We start from the raw sequence: 5,504 nt of genomic DNA, 5'->3' as shown, positions 1-5,504 counted from the left end.
TTCTTTTATTTTATGGATAAACACTAATAAATATAATGGATGAACCTGCAACAACTTGCCATTATCCACTTTCCAGAGTAAACAAAAACTATTTATATTATTTACACTTCATTATTACTATTAAATATAGGACCATGCACCATTAAAGGGGTACTTCAGCGCTGGGAAGATGAATCTGTATTTAAACTGGGTCATCAATGCAGTAGAAATGTGAAATTATTTTTGAATTTGGTGTCTTCTAGACTGAGAAAAGACAGAAAATGTATTTTTGTCCCATGGGGATGAAAGACTACAATTCCCAGAATGCTTCGCTGCCCTGTGAGGCCATTCCCAACACCACCAACGTCATTACTGTGACTGAGTTAGAGAAGACACTACAATTAAAAACTGAACGTGTCTGTTCAATATAATGAGTGAGTCACCGCGCGAGTATCACAGCACTGAGCACTAACTGCAGGAGTGATGAGAGCTGAGGTAATCGCGACTACACTCGCGGCATACATTCACACAGGAGTTCAGTCTGGCGCGTTTCAGTTCATGCCTTTTCAAGCTTAACTTTCATAGAAATTAATTTGAGAAGTTAAAAGACTTACATTGCTCACCATAGCTCCGTTTAAATGATCCTGTCTGCAAGCTGAGCTCTCCCTGCCAGCTGACTGTTATCTCCCATCCCCCATGCGCGGATTCAAAACATGCGGAAATAGCTCCCTCTGCTGGCTGTAGTCTTTAGCCTTTGGGCAAACATTCCTCCTATGATGCAAAAATCGTCATTTTGCATCATAGGAGGAATTTTTCCAGAAATAAAATGCATAAATCTCTCGTCTCAGGGAGATATGAGGGGGGAAAGCACAATAATTTAAATATTCTCCAGGGTTTCTACTGATACAAAGCCATATGCTAATCGCTGAAGTAACCCTTTAAGTAAAATAACAAGAGACATTGTCACAATTTCATCTACACCCTCTTCACGTACCTGGCATCGAAAATGTGCATGCTTTAATTTTTATTGCAGTAGTAGATGTACCAGAATGATCAACATGGATCATCTTCAGTTAAGCTTGAAGTGTTTGTAATCCTTCCCTTTATTTCACTGAAAACTGACATACTTGTCACAGCATGCAAGTATATACAACTTTTTGGAGCATTGTACCAAATATAATATAACCAGATAAAAAATGTTTACTTCTCAAGTAAAAAATATTCTTGGTAATTAATTAGATAACCTAAATAAACTTGTTGAATGTGTATTTACTGTACCAAACACCATACACAATACTCACCATACTTTATCACTCAACACTTTATTGGAGGATACAGTATACAGTTGATAAAGTAGAATAAAGTCAAATAAGATTCAAGATAAATAAAAATGGGTTTTAAAAAACACATTAACATCATATTAATCCATTCACAGCTGCTGAAGCCACACAAATGAGTGCCACATAATCCCATCCAGTCAACTATGATACAGAAAACAGATTTGATATAGTGTTGGAAAATAATGATTCATTATTACAACTAGACTGGTTTCTGTCTCTTCCCTCTATCATGTTCATGTTCTTCTTCTTCTAAACAGTTCGCCCACTTGTACCCTACAGTATAATCAATGTACAGATGATGTGATCACTGATGTTGTGTAGCCTTTTCTCAACCAGAGGAAGAAGTCGTATAATCCGGCGTTCTCCAGTCCTGGTCTAAAAGTAAAACAACAAACACAATTCATATTAAGTTTAATGTACAGTCAGGTTAACCTATGTTCTTCAGTAAACTCTCCACCTCAAAATGGGCAGAAATGCCAATTCCTGATTTAAATTTACAAAGCAGCAGTCAGTACATAAAATAATATACACATTGAAGCATTATGTATAATATTTCAGCCCATAATATTAGCCAAGTACTGAACAAAAACTAATTTACCCATATCAACAGCAACCTTTTAAACAGTAGATCTTTTAGAAAGAACTAACCAGATATTTCAAAGAACATTTACTATTTGATTCCTAATATGTCCCAACTCATTATCTTCTAAAGCTACCCAGAACCATCCATGGTCTACAAAACAATGGAGAAATACATGGAGTTTATAACAACTAAATGCTTTTTCCCACACTTGTCTACTTTTATCTAAGACAAAAAGATGGTGCAGTTTTTAAGAACTGAAGGCCAAAAGTGTAATAATAATTGTATCAAAAAGGGAAAACAAATATTTACCATTTTAAATAAATCCAAGATACAGAACCTCATTTGCTTATTTTAGGAGTTATTAAAATATTTAGACATGAATAATGGTACGTATTTTATCAGAGTAGAGAGAATGATCACTGTTGAAATGAATAGTCCTTTGACAGATCAACATCAAATTTTGTACTACATATTACAGCATTGCTTCAATACAAGACATACCAATGGACTTGCGCACTTTTCTGTCTTCTTCGGGCACAAGATGTCCATCTTCCTTCCTCACCCTAAACAAAGGACTTATTTTCTTAGCTTGCTTCGATATAAGGTCTGGTCTTTCTTCTCTTCTGTAAAACAAGAAAGTATCATTTACTCTGTGCAAATACTATTGTTTTTAAAACATATAAATTAAGACAGTTAAAAGTATGTAATAGCAAGCTATATCATAAGAATTTGTTTGAAAATGTAGATAACGCACTTGATTTTGTGATCACATAAATTATTTACATGCAAACGGGACGTTATAAACAGTGCAAGTGATCTGATTAAGAAAAAATAATTGAATATCTGATGTCATGTGACCGAAGTGGCTTTTTGAGGCTTTTGCATCTGAACTCTTCATATACAAATACAGCTCTGGAAAAAAAATTAAGAGACCACTTAACATTTAGAAATCCATGTTAAGTGGTCTCTTCATTTTTTTCAGAGCTATATGTACGAGAATCATATGAATTTGACAACTTGTTAAATCTTGTGAATTATTAAGACTTCGGGAATATGTTCTTACTGATTGAGATATGGGATTTGTAAGAATAAGTAACAACAAATGCTAAATAAAATGTTTGATAAAGGGTTCAAACCAACACATACATACCATTACAAATATTTGCTGTTGCAGCTTTTGGTTTTCTCCGTTACTTCTCCACAAACAAGAATGGGTTGACTGAGTCCGAGAGGCCCTTTTGGTCTTTTCAGGTAAAAAAAAAAAAAAAGAAAGAGAGAAAAAAGTCATAATATATAATATATAGCATTATAAAGTATACTATTTAAATAACAATATTTGGATTTTACATTAAAATGCATTTAAAGCATGGTAATTGTTGTGGCTACTGTTTATTTACAACAAATATCACATTAAAACTACCAATACTGTGGTAAACGCATGACAAGTGTATTTTTTTTTTTTTTTTTTTTAATGTGCTTCTACTACAAATGCCACGTTGGAACTACACTAGTAATTATTATTAAATATTAACAAATGTTTAAAGGTCTATAGCACGTCACGTGACAGTGTTTAATCACCCTATTAGCAAGGTGTGTTTATTTAGAAAGCAAAGAAATGCAAAGCCTCAGTGGAGATGATGACAGATACAATGCAGTGACTGAACATGATTGATAACGACAAGCAGAAAATACTTTATATCAAATATTAGGACATAATATGTATGACTACTCACCAACATGTGGCACACGTGATCTGATGCCAAACATCGCGATGTGTTCTGAATGAGACTTCTTCAGCGCGATTTCATACCGATAGAATTGCCGTCTAATGTTGACGCCAAAGGTTTCCCACTGAAAGCAATTGGGTTCCCAGTTCGTCCATCGCGTGACGCCGAGGGGTCTACCTGTGGCGTCTTCAGTGTGACGCCGGGGCGCGCGCGGCGCGCGGCGCGCGGCGCGGATAGAGACGGTGATTGCTTTTGGGTCTTTTCTTCACACAATTCAATCGTTTGGCCTCGGAATAGTTGGACTTTTTCAATAAAGTGTGCCTGTTGTCTGTTACAGTCTGTGTTTTATATCATATAATACGCAAATGGGTAGGTTTAGGGCGGGGTGGGGTTTGACTGCTGTTTCAAACGTGTATCATAGCGTAAATAAATGTAAATACAATTGTGCTGGCTGATTAAATTGAGAATCACACTCCAACATGTCATAATGTAAAAATTATAACCCAATATATTCCATCATAACGATAACATTCACATGCCCAACACGTCTGTTTATGACGTCCTAGGTTTCTCATTGAAATCAGTGGATTACCCAGTACGTCGAAAAATGCCGATTTAGGGGTACCCTGTGCGTCAACAGCTGACGTCAGGGTCCCTTGACCGTTCGGCAACATTTGACGAGTAGGGGTGAGACTGTGTTGTTCAGCGCTGGGAAGATGAATCTGTATTTAAACTGCGTCATCAATGCAGTAGAAATGTGAAATTATTTTTGAATTTGGTGTCTTCTAGACTGAGAAAAGACAGAAAATGTATTTTTGTCCCATGGGGATGAAAGACTACAATTCCCAGAATGCTTCGCTGCCCTGTGAGGCCATTCCCAACGCCACCAACTTGATTACAGTGACTGAGTTAGAGAAGACACTACTAAAAACTGAACGTGTCTGTTCAATATAATGAGTGAGTCGCCGCGCGAGTATCACAGCACTGAGCACTGACTGCAGGAGTGATGAGAGCTGAGGTAATCGCGATCACACTCGCGGCATACATTCACAACGCGAGTTCAGTCTGGCGCTTTTCAGTTCATGCCTTTACAAGCTTAACTTTCATAGAAATTAATTTGAGAAGTTAAAAGACTTACATTGCACACCATAGCTCCGTTTAAATGAGTGCCTGCCAGCTGAGCTCTCCCTGCAAGCCGAGTGTTATCTCCCATCCCCCATGCGCGGATTCAAAACATGCGGAAATGGCTCCCTCTGCTGGCTGTAGTCTTTAGCCTTTGGGCAAACATTCCTCCTATGATGCAAAAATCGTCAATTTGCATCATAGGAGGAATTTTTCCAGAAATAAAATGCATAAATCTCTTGTCTCAGGGAGATATGAGAGGGGAAAGCTCAATCATTTGAATATACTCCAGGGTTTCTACTGATACAAAGCCATATGCTAATCGCTGAAGTAACCCTTTAAGTAAACGGCACATATACATATTATGTAACAGTGACAAATTCAAATGGTTTGTTTTTTCTCAAAGAAATTGTACCAGCTTTACTTAAATTTTTTTTGTTCATATAACTAAATTGTTATTTGTAAAAATTGCTCAATATAGTTGCGTGCAACCACTTGCCACATATTTTTAAAGTAAATTCAAGTCATTTTTTTGAGTGTGATCAGAAATCAGGGACTTTTTTTCTCAGAATTGCGAAATTTAAACGCGCAATTGTGAGATAAAAAGTTCAATTAAATAATAAAAATAATTTCAAAGCATATCTCTGATCAGAAGGGACAGTGTCCAAGAAATGTATTTCAGAAATGTACATATAGGCCTACAAATCATGCAGTTAGCTAACAATGCATTAAATCACAGCAGGAACAATTAGA

The 5,504-nt window shown here is 36.4% G+C and overlaps 1 long non-coding RNA gene across 1 annotated transcript; it reads right to left on the bottom strand.

Moving 5' to 3' along the window:
• Positions 1-1,291: 1,291 nt before the first annotated feature.
• Positions 1,292-4,141, bottom strand: LOC137042002 (uncharacterized). Its single transcript, XR_010898201.1, has 4 exons — positions 3,636-4,141; positions 3,053-3,145; positions 2,404-2,525; positions 1,292-1,694 (listed from the first exon to the last, which is right to left on the bottom strand). It is a non-coding gene; the product is annotated as an uncharacterized lncRNA (long non-coding RNA).
• Positions 4,142-5,504: the final 1,363 nt, after the last annotated feature.

Source organism: Pseudorasbora parva, chromosome 15, assembly GCF_024679245.1.
Source record: "Pseudorasbora parva isolate DD20220531a chromosome 15, ASM2467924v1, whole genome shotgun sequence".
Lineage (NCBI taxonomy): Eukaryota > Metazoa > Chordata > Actinopteri > Cypriniformes > Gobionidae > Pseudorasbora > Pseudorasbora parva.
Note: the sequence above shows the minus strand (reverse complement) of the source record. Positions and strands in the feature narration are given on the sequence as shown.